Source organism: Arachis hypogaea, chromosome 19, assembly GCF_003086295.3.
Source record: "Arachis hypogaea cultivar Tifrunner chromosome 19, arahy.Tifrunner.gnm2.J5K5, whole genome shotgun sequence".
Lineage (NCBI taxonomy): Eukaryota > Viridiplantae > Streptophyta > Magnoliopsida > Fabales > Fabaceae > Arachis > Arachis hypogaea.
Window position 1 is genome coordinate 51,791,121 of NC_092054.1, and position 21,342 is coordinate 51,812,462.

The 21,342-nt window shown below is 37.6% G+C and overlaps 1 protein-coding gene and 1 non-coding gene across 2 annotated transcripts in view; both read left to right on the forward strand.

Moving 5' to 3' along the window:
• The window catches only part of LOC112778344 (uncharacterized), a 30,409-nt gene extending 12,158 nt beyond the window's left edge, over positions 1–18,251 (forward strand). The window contains exon 8 of the mRNA XM_072228051.1: positions 18,053–18,251. The gene's annotated coding sequence lies outside the window, so the exon portion shown is untranslated. The remainder of the gene's footprint in view (positions 1–18,052) is intronic.
• Positions 7,011–7,118, forward strand: LOC112781000 (small nucleolar RNA R71). Its single transcript, XR_003191801.1, has one exon. It is a non-coding gene; the product is annotated as a small nucleolar RNA R71 (small nucleolar RNA).
• Positions 18,252–21,342: the final 3,091 nt, after the last annotated feature.

The following is a 21,342-nucleotide window of genomic DNA, read 5'->3' on the forward strand; positions in this document are numbered from 1 at the left end:
TCACCCTCCTTTTGCGTCTGTCACTACGCCCAGCAATCGCGAGTTTGAAGCTCGTCACAGTCATTCAATCCCTGAATCCTACTCGGAATACCACAGACAAGGTTTAGACTTTCCGGATTCTCATGAATGCCACCATCAATCTAGCTTATACCACGAAGATTCTGATTAAGAGATCCAAGAGATAGTCATTCAATCGAAGGTAGAACGGAAGTGGTTGTCAGGCACGCGTTCATGGGGAATGATGATGATTGTCACGTTCATCACATTCATGTTGAAGTGCGAATGAATATCTTAGAAGTGGAATAAGTTGAATTGAATAGAAAAACAGTAGTACTTTGCATTAATCTTTGAGGAACAGCAGAGCTCCACACCTTAATCTATGGATTGTAGAAACTCTACCGTTGAAAATACATAAGTGATAGGTCTAGGTGGTATGCGAAATTGTTACTCAGGTTGTGAATTATTGTTCGAAATTGATTCCCTGGCGATGGCACCAAAAACGGATGCACAGAACCATGGTCTAAACATATCTTCACAACTTCGCATAACTAACCAACAAGTGCACTGGGTCGTCCAAGTAATAAACCTTACGTGAGTAAGGGTCGATCCCACGGAGATTGTCGGCTTGAAGCAAGCTATGGTCACCTTGTAAATCTCAGTCAGGCGGATATAAAATAGTTATGGAGTTTTCGAAAATAAATAATAAACTAAGGATAGAAATACTTATGTAAATCATTGGTGAGAATTTCAGATAAGCGCACAGAGATGCTTTCGTTCCTCTGAACCTCTGCTTTTCTGCTGCCTTCATCCAATCAGTCTTACTCCTTTCCATGGCTAGCTTTATGCAAGGGCATCACCGTTGTCAATGGTTACATCCCCTCCTCTTGTGAAAATGGTCCAAATGCTCTGTCACAGCACGGCTAATCATCTGAGGTTCCCGATCATGCTGGAATAGGATTCACCCTCCTTTTGCGTCTGTCACTACGCCCAGCAATCACAAGTTTGAAGCTCGTCACAGTCATTCAATCCCAGAATCCTACTCGGAATACCACAGACAAGGTTTAGACTTTCCGGATTCTCATGAATGCCGCCATCAATCTAGCTTACACCACGAAGATTCTGATTAAGAGATCTAAGAGATACTCATTCAATCTAAGGTAGAACGGAAGTGGTTGTTAGGCACGCGTTCATAAGGAATGATGATGATTGTCACGTTCATCACATTCAGGTTGAAGTGCGAATGAATATCTTAGAAGCGGAACAAGTTGAATTGAATAGAAAAACAGTAGTACTTTGCATTAATCTTTGAGGAACAGCAGAGCTCCACACCTTAATCTATGGAGTGTAGAAACTCTACCGTTGAAAATACATAAGTGATAATGGAGTTCATTGGTCTCGGCCCCAGAGGGGAACCGGAGTAACCAAGATTGCGAATACAATGATAAAAAGTTCTATTTATACTAAACTAGTCACTAGGGTTTACAGAAGTAAGTAATTGATGCATAAATCCACTTTCGGGGCCCACTTGGTGTGTGCTTGGGCTGAGCTTGAATGTTACACGTGTAGAGGTCAATCTTGGAGTTGAACGCCAGCTTTTGTGCCATTTTGGGCGTTGAACTCCACTTTGCAACTTGTTTCTGGCGCTGGACGCCAGAATTGGGCAGAGAGCTGGCGTTGAACGCCAGTTTGCATCGTCTAAACTTGAGCAAAGTATGGACTATTATATATTTCTGGAAAGTCCTGGATGTCTACTTTCCAACGCAATTGGAAGCGCACCATTTTGAGTTCTGTAGCTCCAGAAAATCCACTTTGAGTGCATGGAGGTCAGAATCCAACAACATCAGTAGTCCTTCTTCAACCTCTGAATCTGATTTTTGCTCAAGTCTGTCAATTTCAGCCAGAAAATACCTGAAATCATAGAAAAACACACAAACTCATAGTAAAGTCCAGAAATGTGAATTTAACATAAAAACTAATAAAAACATCCCTAAAAGTAACTAGATTCTACTAAAAACATACTAAAAACAATGCCAAAAATCGTATAAATTATCCGCTCATCACAACACCAAACTTAAATTGTTGCTTGTCCCCAAGCAACCGAAAATCAAATAGGATAAAAAGAAGAGAATATACTCTAAGTTCCAAACTATCAATGAAACATAGCTTCAATCAGATGAGCGGGACTTGTAGCTTTTTGCCTCTTGAATAGTTTTGGCATCTCACTTTATCCATTGAGGTTCAGAATGATTGGCATCTATAGGAACTCAGAGTTCAGATAGTGTTATTGATTCTCCTAGTTCAGTATGATGATTCTTGAACACAGCTTCTTTATGAGTCTTGGCCGTGGCCCTAAGCACTTTGTTTTCTAGTATTACCACCGGATACATAAATGCCACAGACACATAATTGGGTGAACCTTTTCAGATTGTGACTCAGCTTTGCTAAAGTCCCCAATTAGAGGTGTCCAAGGTTCTTAAGCACACTCTTTTTTTTTTGCTTTGGACCTTGACTTTAACCGCTCAGTCTCAAGTTTTCACTTGACACCTTCACGCCACAAGCACAAGGTTAGGGACAGCTTGGTTTAGCCGCTTAGACCAAGGTTTTATTCCTTTAGGCCCTCCTATCCACTGATGCTCAAAGCCTTGGGATCCTTTTTATTTGCCCTTGCCTTTTGCTTTTAAGGGTTATTGGCTTTTTGCTCTTGCCTCTTGGTTTTAAGAGCTTTTGGCTTTTTCTGCTTGCTTTTTCTTTTTTTTTTTCTTTTTTTTTTCGCCTATTTTTTTTTCTGCAAGCTTTGTTCTTTGCTGCTTTTTCTTGCTTCAAGAATCATTTTTATGATTTTTCAGATTATCAAATAACATGTCTCCTTGTCATCATTCTTTCAAGAGCCAACATATTTAACATTCTTAAACAACAACTTCAAAAGACATATGCACTGTTCAGGCATTCATTCAGAAAACAAGAAGCATTGTCACCACATCAATATAATTCAACTAAGTTCAAGGATAAATTCGAAACTCATGTACTTCTTGTTCTTTTGAATTAAAACATTTTTCCTTTAAGAGAGGTGATGGATTCATAGGACATTCATATCTTTAAGACAAAGTTACTAACTACTAATGATCATGTAATGAAGACACAAACATAGATAAGCACTTAACATAGAGAAAACGAAAAACAGAGAAAGTAAGAACAAGGAATGAGTCCACCTTAGTGATGGTGGCGTTTCCTTCTTGAGGAACCAATGATGTCCTTGAGCTCTTCCATGTCTCTTCCTTGTCTTTGTTGCTCCTCCCTCATTGCTTTTTGATCTTCTCTTATTTCATGAAGGATGATGGAGTGCTCTTGATGTTCCACCCTTAGTTGTCCCATGTTGGAACTTAATTCTCCTAGGGAGGTGTTGATTTGCTCCCAATAGTTTTGTGGAGGAAAATGCATATGAGGCATCTCCGGGATCTCATGGTGATGAGCTTCCTGCGCCTCTTGAGCTCCATGAATGGGCTCTCTTGCTTGCTCCATATTTTTCTTAGTGATGGGCTTCTCTTCCTCAATGTGAATGTCTCCTTCTATGGAAGCTCCAGCTGAGTAACATAGATGGCAGATAAGATGAGGAAAAGCTAGCCTTGCCCCAGGAGAGGGCTTTTCGGCTATTTTGTAGAGTTCAAGGGAGATGACTTCATGAACCTCTACTTCTTCTCCAATCATGATGCTATGGATCATGATGGCCCGATCCACAGTAACTTCAGATCGGTTGCTAGTGGGGATGATGGAGCGTTGGATGAACTCCAACTATCCTCTAGCCACAGGCTTGAGGTCCAATCTTCTTAGTTGAACTGGCTTGCCTTTGGAGTCAATCTTCCATTGAGCTCCTTCCACACATATGTCCATGAGGACTTGGTCCAACCTTTGATTAAAGTTGACCCTTCTAGTGTAGGGGCGTTCATCTCCTTGCATCATAGGCAAGTTAAACGCCAACCTCACATTTTCCGGACTAAAATCCAAGTATTTCCCCCGAACCATTGTAACATAGTTCTTTGGATCCGGGTTCTTACTTTGATCATGGTTCTTGGTGATCCATGCATTGGCATAGAACTCTTGAACCATTAGGATGCCGACTTGTTGGATGGGGTTTGTTAGAACTTCCCAACCTCTTCTTTGAATTTCATGTCGGATCTCCGGATACTCATTTCTTTTGAGTTTGAAAGGGACCTCGGGGATCACCTTCTTCTTGGCCACAACATCATAGAAGTGGTCTTGATGAGCTTCGGAGATGAATCTTTCCATCTCCCATGACTCGGAGGTGGAAGTTTTTGTCTTCCCTTTCCCTTTTCTAGAGGATTCTCCGGTCTTAGGTGCCATCAATGGTAATAGAAAAACAAAAAGCTTATGCATTTACCACACCAAACTTAGAATATTGCTCGCCATCGAGCAAGAAAATAAAGAATTAGATGAAGAAGAAGAAGAAAAGATGGAAAAGAGGGGGGAGGTGTGTTTCGGCCAAGAAGAGAAGAGAGGGTTGTGTTGTGTGAAAATGAGGGAGAATGGGAGGCTTTATATAGGGAAGGGAGAGGGTTAAGGTTCGGCCATATGGGTGGGTTTGGGTGGGAAATTGATTTGAATTTTGAAGGTAGGTGGAGTTTATTGGGTAGGTTTATGGGGAAGAGTGGGTGGATGTGAGTGGTGAAGGGTTAATAGGGAAGAGTGTTTATTGGGAATAGAGGATGATTGAGAAGAGAGAAGAGAGTGAGTGGAGGTATGTGGGGATCCTGTGGGGTCCACAGATCCTGAGATGATCCTGTGGGGTCCACAGATCCTGAGGTGTTCAAGGATTTACAATCTTGCACCAAATTAGGCATGTAAAATGCCCTTGCACACAACTCTGGGCGTTCAGCGCCAGGTTGGTGCCCATTTTGGGCGTTCAATGCCCATTTGTTGCCCATTTCTGGCGTTGAACGCCAGAACCGTGCTTGTTCTGGGCGTTCAGCGCCAGCTCCTTTCCAGGGTGCAATTCTGGCGTTCAGCGCCCAGATGATGCTCATTTTGGGCGTTCAGCGCCCAGATACTGCCCATTTTGGGCGTTCAGCGCCAGAACCATGCTCTGTTCTGGCGTTGAACGCCAGGCAGGTACTTCCTCCAGGGTGTGATTTTTCTTCCGCTGTTTTTGATTCTATTTCTAAATTTTTCGTTTATTTTGTGACTCCACATGATCATGAACCTAAGAAAACATGAAAAACAAAAATAAAATTAGATAAATAAATATTGGGTTGCCTCCCAACAAGCGCTTCTTTAATGTCAATAGCTTGACAGTGGGCTCTCATGGAGCCTCACAGATGTGCAGAGCTTTGTTGAGACCTCCCAACACCAAACTTAGAGTTTGGATATGGGGGTTTGACACCAAACTTAGAGTTTGGTTGTGGCCTCCCAACACCAAACTTAGAGTTTGACTGTGGGGGCTTTGGTTGACTCTGCTTTGAGAGAAGCTTTTTCTGCTTCCTCTCCATGGATGCAGAGAGAGATCCTTGAGTTGTAAACACAAGGTTGTCCTTATTTAATTGAAGGATCAATTCTCCTCTGTCCACATCAATCACAGCTCTTGCTGTGGTTAGGAAAGGTCTTCCTAGGATGATGGATTCATCCTCTTCCTTTCCAGTATCCAGGACTATGAAATCAGCAGGGATGTAAAGGCCTTCAACCTTTACTAACACGTCCTCTACTTGTCCATAAGCCTGTTTTCTTGAATTGTCTGCCATCTCTAATGAGATTTTAGCAGCTTGCACCCCATAGATTCCCAGTTTCTCTATTACAGAGAGGGGCATGAGGTTTATTCCTGAACCAAGGTCACACAGAGCCTTAAAGATCATGGTGCCTATGGTACAAGGTATTATGAACTTTCCAGGATCCTGTCTCTTTTGAGGCAATGTCAGTTGATCCAGATCACTTAGTTCATTGGTGAACAGGGGAGGTTCATCTTCCCAAGTTTCAATACCAAATAATTTGGCATTTAGCTTCATGATTGCACCAAGGAACTTGTCAGCTTGCTCTTCAGTAACATCCTCATTCTCTTCAGAAGAGGAATACTCATCAGAGCTCATGAATTGCATAAGGAGGTTCAATGGAATCTCTATGGTCTCTAGATGAGTCCCAGATTCCTTAGGTTCCTCAGAGGGAAGCTCCTTATTGATCACTGGACGTCCCAGGAGGTATTCCTCCTTGGGATTCACGTCCTTCTCCTCTCTTGTGGGTTCGGCCATGGTAATTAATTCAATGGCCTTGCACTCTCCTTTTGGATTCTCTTCTGTATTGCTTGGGAGAGTACTAGGAGGGATTTTAGTGATCCTTTTACTCAGCTGGCCCACTTGTGCTTCCAAATTTCTAATGGAAGACCTTGTTTCATTCATGAAACTCACAGTGGCCTTAGATAGATCAGAGACTAAATTTGCTAAGCTAGATGGATTCTACTCAGAATTCTCTGTCTGTTGCTGAGTGGATGATGGAAAAGGCTTGCTATTGCTAAACCTGTTTCTTCCACCATTATTAAAGCCTTGTTGAGGCTTTTGATCCTTCCATGAGAGATTTGGGTGATTTCTCTATGATAGATTGTAGGTGTTTCTATATGGTTCACCCATGTATTTTAACTCTGCTATTGCAGGGTTCTCAAGATCATAAGCTTCTTCCTCAGAAGATGCCTCTTGAGTACTGTTGGATGCAGCTTGCATTCCATTCAGACTCTGAGAAATCATATTGACTTGCTGAGTCAATATTTTATTCTGAGCCAATATGGCATTCAGAGTATCAATTTCAAGAACTCCCTTCTTCATAGGCGTCCCATCACTCACAGGATTCCTCTCAGAAGTGTACATAAACTGGTTATTAGCAACCATGTCAATGAGTTCTTGAGCTTCTGCAGGCGTTTTCTTTAGGTGAATGGATCCACCTGCAGAAGTATCCAATGACATCTTTGATAGCTCAGATAAACCAACATAGAATATATCCAGGATGGTCCATTCTGAAAGCATGTCAGAAGGACACTTTTTGGTCAGCTGCTTGTATCTTTCCCAAGCTTCATAGAGGGATTCACCTTCTTTCTGTCTGAAGGTTTGAACATCAGCTCTAAGCTTGCTCAGCTTTTGAGGAGGAAAGAACTTGGCTAAGAAAGCCGTGACCAGCTTATCCCAAGAGTTCAGGCTGTCTTTGGGTTGAGAGTCCAACCATATTCTAGCTCTGTCTCTTACGCAAAAGGGAAAAACATGAGCCTGTAGACTTCAGTATCTACTCCATTAGTCTTAACAGTATCACAGATCTGCGAGAATTCAGTTAAGAACTGAAAAGGATCTTCAGATGGAAGTCCATGAAACTTGCAGTTCTGCTGCATCAGAGAAACTAGCTGAGGTTTCAGCTCAAAATTTTTTGCTCCAATGGTAGGAATGGAGATGCTTCTTCCATGTAAATTGGAATTAGGTGCAGTAAAGTCACCAAGCATTCTCCTTGCATTATTGTTGTTAGGTTCGGCTGCCATCTCCTTTACTTGTTCGAAATTTTCAATAAGGTTGTCTCTGGATTGTTGTAATTTAGCTTCTCTTAGTTTTCTCTTCAGAGTCCTTTCAGGTTCTGGATCAGCTTCAACAAGAATGCCTTTTTCTTTGTCCCTGCTCATAAGAAAGAGAAGAGAAAAAGAAAAGAAGAGGAATCCTCTATATCCCAGTAAAGAGGTTCCTTATTGTTAGTAGAAGAAGAAAAGGAATAGGGGTGAAGAAGAATGAAGAATCCAAACACCAAGGTGATGATAGTATCAAAGATGTGAGATGAAGAGAAGTGTTAGTAGATGAATAAATAAATAGAATGAGATGAGAGAGGGAAAATTTCGAAAATAATTTTTGAAAAAGAGTTAGTGATTTTCGAAAATAGTTTTTGAAAAAGGTTAGTAATTTTTGAAAATCAAAAATCAAAATTTAAAATAATTAGTTAATTAAAAAGAATTTTTGAAAAAGAGAGAAGATATTTTCGAAAATTAGAGAGAGAGAGAGAGTTAGTTAGGTAGTTTTGAAAAAGATAAGAAACAAACAAAAAGTTAGTTAGTTAGTTGAAACAAATTTGAAAATCAATTTTGAAAAGATAAGAAGATAAGAAGTTAGAAAAGATATTTTAAAATCAAATTTTGAAAAAGATAAGATAAGAAGATATTTTTGAAAATATATGATTGAAATTAGTTTTGAAAAGGATTTGATTTTAAAAATCACAATTAATGACTTGATTCACAAGAAATCACAAGATATGATTCTAGAACTTCAAAGTTTGAATCTTTCTTAACAAGCAAGTAACAAACTTGAAATTTTTGAATCAAAACATTAATTGATGATGTTATTTTCGAAAATTAGGAGTTAAAGATAAGAAAAGATTTTTGAAAAATATTTTTGTAATTTTCGAAAATAACTAAGAAAAATGAAAAAGATTTGATTTTTGAAAAAGATTTTGAAAAAGATAGGATTTTTAAATTGAAAATTTGATTTGACTCATAAAAACAACTAGATTTTTAAAAATTTTTGAAAAAGTCAAATCTAATTTTCGAAATTTTGAGAGAGAAAAAGGGAAAGATATTTTTTTTTATTTTTGAATTTTTAATGATGAGAGAGAAAAACATGAAAATGATGCAATGCATGAAAATTTTAGATCAAAACAATGAATGCATGCAAGAATGCTATGAATGTCAACATGAACACCAAGAACACTTTGAATGTCATGATGAACATCAAGACTTATTTTTGAAAATTTTTATATGCAAAGAAAACATGCAAGACACCAAACTTAGAAATCTTTAATGCTTAGACATAAAGAATTCAGGAATACATATGAAAAACAAGAAAAGACACAAAACATGCAAACGCAAAGATCAAACAAGAAGACTTACCAAGAACAACTTGAAGATCATGAAGAACACTATGAATGCATGAATTTTTTTGAAAAATGCAAGATGAACATGCAATTGACACCAAACTTATAACATGACTCAAGACTCAACAAGAAACACAAAAAATATTTTTGATTTTTATGATTTTCTAATTTTTTTGTATTTTCTTTTAATAATTTTTTTTTCAAAAATCATTTTGAAAAAGAAATATAAGGATTCCAAAATTTTTAATATGAATTCCAGGAATCTTATGCTCTTTAGTCTAAAGCTCCAATCAAAGGGTCAGGCATGGCTTAATAGCCAGCCAAGCTTTAGTATGTAACTCAGACATGACAAGCCTAACATGCCCTACAGAGGAATTAGATATGGCTTTACAGCCAGCCAGGCTTCAACATGCTTCATGAAACACTAGAATTCATTCTTAAAAATTCTGAAGAAAAATATATTTTTGAAAACATTCTTATTTTAAAATTTTTTTTTTTTCGAAAACAAAGGAAAAATTTTTGAAAGATTTTTGAAAATTTTTGAAAATAAAATAAAAAGAAAATTACCTAATCTAAGCAACAAGATGAACCGTCAGTTGTCCAAACTCGAACAATCTCCGGCAACGGCGCCAAAAACTTGGTATGCGAAATTGTTACTCAGGTTGTGAATTATTGTTCGAAATTGATTCCCTGGCGATGGCACCAAAAACGGATGCACAGAACCATGGTCTAAACATATCTTCACAACTTCGCATAACTAACCAGCAAGTGCACTGGGTCGTCCAAGTAATAAACCTTACGTGAGTAAGGGTCGATCCCACGGAGATTGTCGGCTTGAAGCAAGCTATGGTCACCTTGTAAATCTCAGTCAGGCGGATATAAAATAGTTATGGAGTTTTCGAAAATAAATAATAAACTAAGGATAGAAATACTTATGTAAATCATTGGTGAGAATTTCAGATAAGCGCACAGAGATGCTTTCGTTCCTCTGAACCTCTGCTTTTCTGCTGCCTTCATCCAATCAGTCTTACTCCTTTCCATGGCTAGCTTTATGCAAGGGCATCACCGTTGTCAATGGTTACATCCCCTCCTCTTGTGAAAATGGTCCAAATGCTCTGTCACAGCACGGCTAATCATCTGAGGTTCCCGATCATGCTGGAATAGGATTCACCCTCCTTTTGTGTCTGTCACTACGCCCAGCAATCACGAGTTTGAAGCTCGTCACAGTCATTCAATCCCAGAATCCTACTCGGAATACCACAGACAAGGTTTAGACTTTCCGGATTCTCATGAATGCCGCCATCAATCTAGCTTACACCACGAAGATTCTGATTAAGAGATCTAAGAGATACTCATTCAATCTAAGGTAGAACGGAAGTGGTTGTTAGGCACGCATTCATAAGGAATGATGATGATTGTCACGTTCATCACATTCAGGTTGAAGTGCGAATGAATATCTTAGAAGCGTAACAAGTTGAATTGAATAGAAAAACAGTAGTACTTTGCATTAATCTTTGAGGAACAGCAGAGCTCCACACCTTAATCTATGGAGTGTAGAAACTCTACCGTTGAAAATACATAAGTGATAATGGAGTTTATTGGTCTCGGCCCCAGAGGGGAACCGGAGTAACCAAGACTGCGAATACAATGATAAAAAGTTCTATTTATACTAAACTAGTCACTAGGGTTTACAGAAGTAAGTAATTGATGCATAAATCCACTTCCGGTGCCCACTTGGTGTGTGCTTAGGCTGAGCTTGAATGTTACACGTGTAGAGGTCAATCTTGGAGTTGAACGCCAGCTTTTGTGCCATTTTGGCGTTGAACTCCACTTTGCAACTTGTTTCTGGCGCTGGACGCCAGAATTGGGCAGAGAGCTAGCGTTGAACGCCAGTTTGCGTCGTCTAAAGTTCGGCAAAGTATGGACTATTATATATTGCTGGAAAGCCCTGGATGTCTACTTTCTAACGCAATTGGAATCGTACCATTTTGAGTTTTGTAGCTCCAGAAAATCCACTTTGAGTGCAGGGAGGTCAGAATCCAACAGCATCAGCAGTCCTTCTTCAACCTCTGAATCTGATTTTTGCTCAAGTCCCTCAATTTCAGCCAGAAAATACCTGAAATCATAGAAAAACACACAAACTCATAGTAAAGTCCAGAAATGTGAATTTAACATAAAAACTAATAAAAACCTCCCTAAAAGTAACTAGATTCTACTAAAAATATACTAAAAACAATGCCAAAAAGCGTATAAATTATCCGCTCATCACTAGGCATGGCCGAATGGCCAGCCCCCATGATCTAAGAACAAAACATCCCAGGATCAAAAATACAATCCAGGATGTCTAATACAATAGTAAACAGTCCTATTTATACTAAACTAGTTACTAGGGTTTACAGAAGTAAGTAATTGATGCATAAATCCACTTCCGGGGCCCACTTGGTGTGTGCTTGGGCTGAGCTTGAATGTTACACGTGCAGAGGCTCTTTCTGGAGTTGAACGCCAGGTTGTAACGTATTTCTGGCGTTCAACTCTGGTTTATGACTTGTTTCTGGCGTTTAACTCCAGACAGCAGCGTAGAACTGGCGTTCAACACCCTTTTACGTCGTCTAAACTCGGCAAAAGTATAGACTATTATACATTGCTAGAAAGCCCTGGATGTCTACATTCCAACGCAATCGGAAGCTCGCCATTTTGAGTTCTGTAGCTCCAGAAATTCCACTTTGAGTGCAGGGAGGTCAGAATCCAACAGCATCAGCAGTCCTTCTTCAACCTCTGAATCTGATTTTTGCTCAAGTCCGTCAATTTCAGCCAGAAAATACCTGAAATCATAGAAAAACACACAAACTCATAGTAAAGTCCAGAAATGTGAATTTAACATAAAAACTAATTAAAACATCCCTAAAAGTAACTAGATTTTACTAAAAACATACTAAAAACAATGCGAAAAAGCGTATAAATTATCCACTCATCAGGCATCTTTTCAGAACCAGTGCTAAATGGTTAAGGCAGGAGCTGAATGAGTCTCCAAATACTGAAAAGTCATCCATGAAGACTTCCAGAAACTTCTCTACCATATCAGAGAAGATAGAGAGCATGCACCTCTGAAAGGTTGCAGGTGCATTACACAGACCAAAAGGCATCCTTCTGTAGGCAAACACTCCAGAAGGACATGTGAATGCTATTTTCTCTTGGTTCGGAGGATCTACTGCAATTTGGTTGTAATCTGAATAGCCATCCAAAAAGCAGTAATATTCATGACCTGCTAGTCTCTCTAGCATCTGGTCTATGAATGGTAAAGGAAAATGATCCTTCCTGGTGGCTGTATTGAGCCTTCTGTAGTCAATACACATACGCCACCCTGTAACTGTTCTTGTAGGAACCAGTTCATTTTTTTCATTATGAACCACTGTCATTCCTCCCTTCTTAGGGACAACATGGACAGGGCTCACCCAGGGGCTATCAGAAATAGGATAGATAATCCCAACCTCTAGTAACTTAGTGACCTCTTTCTGCACCACCTCCTTCATGGCGGGATTTAGCCGCCTCTGTCGTTGAACCACTGGCTTAGCATCATCCTCCAATAGGATCTTGTGCATGCATCTGGCTGGGCTAATGCCCTTAAGATCACTTATGGACCACCCAAGAGCTGTCTTGTGTGTCCTTAGCACCTGAATTAGTGCTTTCTCTTCCTGTGGCCCTAAAGCAGAGCTTATGATTACAGGAAAAGTGTCACCTTCTCCTAGAAATGCATATTTCAGGGATGGTGGTAGTGGTTTGAGCTCAGGTTTAAGAGGTTTCTCCTCTTCCTGAGGAGTTTTCAGAGGTTCTTTTATTTCCTCTGGTTCCTCCAGATCAGGCTGAACATCTTTAAAAATGTCCTCTAGCTCTGATTCGAGACTCTCAGTCATATTGACCTCTTCCACCAGGGAGTCAATAATATCAATGCCCAGGCAGTCGTCTGATGTGTCTGCATGTTGCATAGCTTTAACAACATTCAACTTAAACTCATCCTCATTGACTCTCAGGGTTATCTCCCCTTTTTGGTCGTCAATGAGGGTTCGTCCAGTTGCTAGGAATGGTCTTCCTAGAATGAGAGTTGCACTCTTGTGCTCCTCTATTTTCAGCACTACAAAGTCAGTAGGGAAGGCAAATGGCCCAACCTTGACAATCATGTCCTCAATTATGCCTGATGGGTATTTAATGGAGCCATCAGCAAGTTGAAGACAGATCTGGGTTGGTTTGACCTCTTCAGTCAAGCCAAGCTTTCTGATAGTGGATGCAGGGATTAGGTTGATGCTTGCCCCAAGATCACATAGAGCTGTCTTGGTGCAGTTACCCTCTAATATGCATGGTATCATAAAGCTCCCGGGATCTTTAAGCTTTTCTGGGAAGCTTTTCAGAATGGCTGCACTGCATTCTTCAATGAGGAGAACTCTTTCAGTTTCTCTCCAATCCTTTTTATGACTCAAGATATCTTTCATGAACTTGGCATAAGAGGGTATTTGCTCAAGTACCTCTGCAAACGGAATCTTTATTTCAAGAGTCCTAAGATAGTCTGCAAAGCGGGTAAATTGCTTATCCTGCTCCTCTTTGCGGAGTTTTTGAGGATAAGGCATCTTGGCTTTGTATTCCTCAACCTTAGTTGCTGCAGGTTTATTTCCTACAGAGGTAGGTTGAGAAGCCTTCTTGAGGGATTTATTATCAGCACTTGCAGGTGTCTGATCCCTCACTGGCATTTGAAAGCCAGGGTTGGAATCTGGAGTGGCGTTGGACGCCAACTTCTTACTTGTTCCTGGCGTTTGAACGCCAGAACTGAGCTTCCATTGGGCGTTTGACGCCAACTCCTTGCCTGTTTCTGGCGTTTGAACACTAGAGTTATTCCTCTCTGGGCTCTTACTGTCCTCAGAGGGATTTTGGATAGCTGATTGTTCATTTCTTGGCTTCCTGCTGCCTTGAAGTGAGGTATTTAATATTTTCCCACTTCTTAATTGAACTGCTTGGCACTCTTCTGTTATTTGTTTTGATAACTGCTGTTCTGTTTGCTTCAACTGTACTTCCATATTCAGATTAGCCATTCTTGTGTCTTGTAGTATCTCCTTGAATTCGGCCAGCTGTTTTGTTAGAAAGTCTAATTGCTGATTGAATTCTATAATTTGTTCTGCAGGACTGAGTTCAGCAGTTACTGTTTTAACCTCTTCTTTCATGAAAGATTCACTGCTTAGGTACAGATGCTGATTTCTGACAACTGTATCAATGAGCTCTTGAGCTTCTTCAATTGTTTTTCTCATATGTATAGATCCACCAGCTGAGTGGTCTAGAGAAATCTGAGCTTTCCCTGTAAGCCCATAATAGAAGATGTCTAACTGCACCCATTCTGAAAACATTTCAGAGGGGCATTTTCTTAGCATCTCTCTGTATCTCTCCCAGGCATCATAAAGAGATTCATTATCTCCTTGTTTAAAGCCTTGGATGTCCAGCCTTAGCTGTGTCATCCATTTTGGAGGAAAGTATTGATTCAGAAATTTTTCTGTCAGCTGTTTCCATGTCCTTATGCTAGCTTTAGGTTGGTTATTTAACCACCTCTTAGCTTGATCTTTTACAGAAAATGGAAACAGTAATAATCTGTAGACATCCTGATCTACTTCCTTATCATGTACTGTGTCAGCAATTTGTAAAAACTGTGCCAGAAACTCTGTAGGTTCTTCCTGTGGAAGATCGGAATACTGGCAACTTTGCTGCACCATGATAATGAGCTGAGGATTCAACTCAAAGCTACTGACTCCGATGGAGGGTATACAGATACTACTCCCATATGAAGCAGTAGTAGGGTTAGCATATGACCCCAGAGTCCTTCTGGACTGTTCATTTCCACTTATATCCATGATGGAGAAAGGGAGATGATGCGGATTGCAAATATTTTTTTTTTTGAAAGCCGAGATTAAAATTAAATAAAATAAAATAAATGAAAAATTGACTATATTTTCAAAAATTAGAAGAAAAAGAAATAGATAAAATAAAAAAATTGAAAACTAAATTAATTAATTAAAAAGATTTGAAAAAAATGTGTGTGAGGATTTTCGAAAAAATGAAGAGAGAGAAATTGGTTAGGAAGTTTTGAAAAAGATATGTCTTAAAATTAAAGATACTTGTAAGAAAATAAAATAAAATAAAAAAAGAAAAGATATGAAAAAGATTTGATTTTCAGATTTGAGATTAGAAAAGATAAGATAAGCTAGGTAAGAGAAGATCAGGAATTTAAATTAAAAAGTGTTGAAGTTTAAATTTTAAATTTGAAAATTAATTTTAAAATTTGAAATTTGAAATTTGAAAATTGAAATTTGAATTTTGAAATTTGAATTTTGAATTTTGGAAGTTGAAATTTGAAATTTGAAATAAGATAAGATAAGATTTTGAAAAAGATATGTTTTTTTTTTTAAAAGATTGGAATTTTGAAATTTTAAACTAAGATAAGATAAAATAAAAAAATTTTAAAATAAAATCTGAATTTTTAAAAGGAAAATTCGAAAAATCAATTAAAATAAAGGAAAAAGATATTTTTGAATTCAATGAGGAAAGAGAAAAACAATAAAAAGACACAAAACTTAAAATTTTTAGATCTAATGCTCCTTATTTTCGAAAATTTTGGAGGGAAACACCAAGGAACACCAAACTTAAAAATTTTAAGATCAAAACACAAGAAGACTCAAGAACACTTTGAAGACTCACAAGAACAACAAGAACATAAAGATAGAACACCAAACTTAAAATTTTTGGAAAACCAAAATAAAACTTTCGAAAACTAAAGAAAAATCAACAAGAAAACACCAAACTTAAAGTTTGGCACAAGATTTATTCAAAGAAAAATTATTTTTGAAAAAGTTTTTTAAAAAGAGGATAGCCAATTACCAAGAACATAAGCACCACGCTCTAGCCAATTGAGCTATAAATTTAAAGTGTTTTAACAAGGTATAAATAAATCTTTTTTTTAGATGCTAATAATTCAAAAATGCACAAGAAAAACAAGAAAAATCACAAAACAAGAAAAACTAAAGATCAAACAAGGAAAATAAACAAGAACAACTTGAAGATTAAGAAAGAACAAAGAACATGCAATTCGAAAATTTAAAGGGAAATAAAAACATGCAGTTGACACCAAACTTAAAACATGACACTAAACTCAAACAGAAAAACTCAATTATTAGTAAAAAATTTTGAAAAATTTAAAAAGAGAAAATAAGGATTTAAAAAAAAATAATTTCAACCAAAAACAATAATAGAAGACTCTAAACCAAAAAGAAAAATTTTTCCTAATCTAAGCAACAAAATAAACCGTCAGTTGTCCAAACTCGAACAATCTCCGGCAACGGCGCCAAAAACTTGGTGCACGAATTGTGAATCACACTTTTCACAACTCGTACCACTAACCAGCAAGTGCACTGGGTCGTCCAAGTAATACCTTACGTGAGTAAGGGTCGAATCCCACGGAGATTGTTGGTTTGAAGCAATCTATGGTTATCTTGTAAATCTTAGTCAGGAGGTCAATTATAATTATCAGTTTGAATTGCGAAAAATAAAAGAGCACTAATTAAATACTTGTTCTGCAGTAATGGAGAATATGTTGGAGCTTTGGAGATGCTTTGTCTTCTGAATCTCTGCTTTCTCCTTGCCTTCTTCTTCACGCACGCAAGGTTCCTCCTATGGCAAGCTGTGTGTTGGTGGATCACCGTTGTCAATGGCTACCATCCGTCCTCTCAGTGAAAAGGGTCCAGGTGCGTTGTCACCGCACGGCTAATCATCTGTCGGTTCCCACTCATGCTGGAATAGGATTCATTGATCCTTTTGCGTCTGTCACTACGCCCAGCCCTTGTGAGTTTGAAGCTTGTCACAGTCATTCAATCCCTGAATCCTACTCGGAATACCACAGACAAGGTTTAGACTTTCCGGATTCTCAAGAATGCTGCCAAGGGATTCTAGCTTATACCACGAAGATTCTGATTAAGGAATCCAAGAGATATTTATTCAATCGAAGGTAGAACAGAGGTGGTTGTCAGGCACGTGTTCATAGGTTGAGGATGATGATGAGTGTCACGGATCATAACATCCATCATATTGAGGTGCGAATAAACATCTTAGATAGAAACAAGCGTGTTTGAATAGAAAACAGAAATAGTTGCATTAATTCATCGAAACACAGCAGAGCTCCTCACCCCCAACAATGGAGTTCAGAGACTCATGCCGTCAAAGAGTACAAAGTTCAGATCTAAAAATGTCATGAGATCCAAAATAAATCTCTAAAAGTTGTTTAAATACTAAACTAGTAACCTAGGTTTACAGAAAATGAGTAAACTATGATAGATAGTGCATAAATCCACTTCTGGGGCCCACTTGGTGTGTGCTGGGGCTGAGACTTAAGCTTCTCATGTGCCTGGGCTATTTTGGGCGTTCAACGCCAGGTTGTAACCTGTTTCTGGCGTTGAACTCTAACTTGTAACCTGTTTCTGGCGCTGGACGCCAGACTGCAACATGGAACTGGCGTTGAACGCCAGTTTACGTCGTCTATCCTTGAGCAAAGTATGGACTATTATATATTTCTGGAAAGCCCTGGATGTCTACTTTCCAATGCAATTGAAAGCACATCAATTGGACTTCTGTAGCTCCAGAAAATACATTCCAAGTGCAGGGAGGTCAGAATCCAACAGCATCAGCAGTCCTTTTTCAGCCTGAATCAGATTTTTGCTCAGCTCCCTCAATTTCAGCTAGAAATTACCTGAAATCACAGAAAAATACACAAACTCATAGTAAAGTCCATAAATATGATTTTTATTTAAAAACTAATAAAAATATAATAAAAAGTGACTAAAACACATTAAAAACTATCTAAAAACAATGCCAAAAAGCGTATAAATTATCCGCTCATCACTCTTGTTAGAGAAATTTTCTATTTTATTTTTGTGATAATATTTCAACACGTGGTTTGTAGACATACCTTGTTTCCTGGGTTGTTGCTTTCTGTTTTCCCATTCAGATGATGTACTTGAATCTATGCACTTATATTAGGTAGATATAATGGAATATGTTCTCACATAATGCACCTGTTTCTTATTCAAGCTTTTCTCACCATGCATTGGAACATTAACTTAAATTTCAATTTGTTATACAGATGGTGTTATAGGAATTGGCATCACTGCAACTGCTGTGAGACTCATAGTTGGTGGCTTTGCTGCAGCATTGGTCTAGAAGAATTGAGCATATTTTGGCTTTTTTTTTTAATTTTCTGCAAAATGTATTCAAAGTCAATAAAATGACAAACAAACCTCTATTATGTATTGACAAATACCACTTTTAACATTCTAGTTTGTCAAAAGGAGCATTTTAATAGAAAGCTTATTTCAAATTTTCCTGGTCAAAATTCAAATGCAAATCATCATCATCATCATCATCATTATCATCATCATCATCATCATCATCGTCGTCATCATCATCATCATCATCATCATCATCATCATCATCATTATTATTATTATTATAGAAAAAATATAGGTTGTTAGTTCTAATTAATAAAGTGAGTATAATTAAAAAAAATTAAGATTTTAGCGAAAATAGTAACGGCAGCTAAAAGTGAATAATAGTATAATTTTAGAACTTTTTTAGTGGCCATATAAATTGCTGGTAAAATAGATTTTAGCGACAATAGTAACGGCAACTAAAAGTGAACAATATTTCCATCTTAGAATTACTTTTAGTGGCCATACAAATTGCCAAAAAAATTGCCCCTAAAAGTTATATACTTTTTGCGGCCATTAAAATGGTGTTTACCGGCAAATGTTATAATGGCCACTAAAACCTTTTAGCGGCGAAGCATAAGACGGCTAATGTCTAATTGCCGGTAAATGTATTAGCGGCTATTTTTATTGCCACTAAAAGTAAAATAAATGGCCACTAAAAGTGATTATTTTTGTAGTTGTAGAATAGGCATAAGTTGTAGGAGGCGAAGCAGAAGAACCAAATCGCACAATTAGCTTGCTACGAATTGTAACTTTCATGGTTTCAAATCACTTAAGTATTAAGAATTATGTGTTACGCTAGAACAGATTTAAGATCGAATAAGAGGGTACAGAATTTATGAAGAAATGTATAAATAATGACAATGATAGATAATCAAATTTGGTTCCAAAAAGAATTGAAACAAGGAGCGAAAAAGATGATAAATCGAAGAATAAGCAATACGTACATCATGTGGCATGATTAAAGCACCTATCTTCAGTGTAAGCTAATCAAAGAATAACTTCTAACATTTTTCAAAGAATTAAGGACCATTATTATGCGAAACAAGTTCAAAGCTAACTAAAAAAAAAACTCACGATTCGTAAAGAGAAATATGAGCAATATTAAGGATAAAGGTTCCAAGTGTTTTCAAGTGAATAATCAGAATTATAATCAAGCATAAATATATATATGAATAAGTATGGTTGGGAACAAAGTCAAATCATATTCTAAAAGGGAAAATCTAAAAAGCAAGGAATTCTAACATAACCAATAAAAGAGAAAACAATGTACTAAGCTACACGACACGAACAAGATTACATGTCAAAACGGGACTGACGATGAGAATTTTATGTCGGTTTGGAATCGATCAAAACAATAATTAATTCGTTGGTAGCATACTCCAAACCAACAATGAATTCTCATAATCAAATGTTAAATTCAATACAAAATAAACGAGAGTAATTAAACCTCGGGTCATTCTACCTAGAAATTGCAATTGAGTGTTATATTATTGGCTATGGGGATCAAGAGAGTTTGATGGCATGAGACAAGGAATGTGAATGGCAAGAAATATAAATTGTAAGAAATTAAAAGGAGGCAAGTAAAGGCAATGAAAACGAAAAATTAAGTACTAAAAAGGACTCTTGGCAAGAAGTGATCTAGGTTTCCTATCCTAGTTATGGACCACAAATATGACAATTGTGTGGAATCAATCCAAATCAGTCAATCCTCCTTGAGAATTAGTCAAAAGGCGTAATTGATCTCAATCCATAAATCCTAGGCAACTCACTAATTACTTAGTGAAAGACTAGCGTCAATGGAAACCAAACCAATTAACCATTCTCACACAATGCGGAATGGACATCCACAACTCAATTCCACCCAAACATCCAATTTCTCAACCAAGAGTGTGAAAATTAAACATGCAAGAAATTAAACATCAAAGCAATTAAATAAACATGCAAGGAATTAAAAGTCAAAGCAATAAAAGTCAAAGTAATTAAATGCAAGGAAAGGAAACTTCAAATGCAAGAAAACTTCTTGGCAAGTAATTGAGAGCTAAGATTACCTATCTTAGCCATTGACCACAAACACATGATGAAGAGTTAATCCTACTTAGTCAACCTTACATTGAAGATAAGTCAAATAGGCATAGTTAATTTCAATCCCTAAGTCCTATGTCAACACTAATGAGTCACATAGAGTCAAGGGAAACCAAATCAACTAACTACTCTAATATATCAAACAAGAATGGACATCAATGACTCAAGGATCACCAAAGTCATCAATTTCAAACCAAGAGTTAAGAAAAACTAAGTAAAGACTAAGCCAAGCATTTTATCAAACACTTGGTGTGCATAAAAATAAAATAACATTAAATTGGAATAAAATAAATTCCTAACTACCAAAAGCAAGAAAATCATAACAACAACTAAAGAAAGCAATAAATGAACATGAAACATAAATTGCATTAATTGAAAGTAAAATTAACATAGAGTGTTCATAACATAAAAATGACAAAAGAAAGAAAATTACAAGAGAAATAAAGAAGAGAAAGACAAGAAAAGCATGAAAACATAAAAGGAAACTACATTAAAACAATAATTAAAGGCAAAAATTAAAGAGAAATAAAACTAAGAAACCCTAATTCTAGAGAGAAAAAAGAGCTTCTCTCTCTAGAAAACTAAGCTAAAACATGTAAAAATCTAAACCTAAGTGCTCCCCCTTCATCCTTCTTCAATTTGGCTTGAAATAGCTTCAGAAATGAGTTGGATTGGCTTTGGAGGCCCAAAAATTTCCCCCAGCGATTTGCAATTAATGACCTCACGTGCATGCATGCGTGCGTACACACGACCTACTGTGCGTACGTACGGTTGCTCAAACTTTCCATCGTGCGTACGCACGACATTTGGTGCGTACGCATCCTTGCACGAAGTGACTGTGATGCGTGCGTACGCATCTTTGCAGCAGCTTCCAAATTTCATTTTCTTCATGATTTCTCCCCTTTTTGATGCTCTTTCTTCATTTCTTCAACCCAAACTTACCTTGAAAATCTGAAATCACTTGACAAATACATCAAGGCACCAAATGGGATCAAAGTGAATAAAATTTAGCAATAAAAAGCCTAAAGAGCATGTTTTCATTTTCAAGCACAAATTAGGAAGACATCATAAAACTATGCTA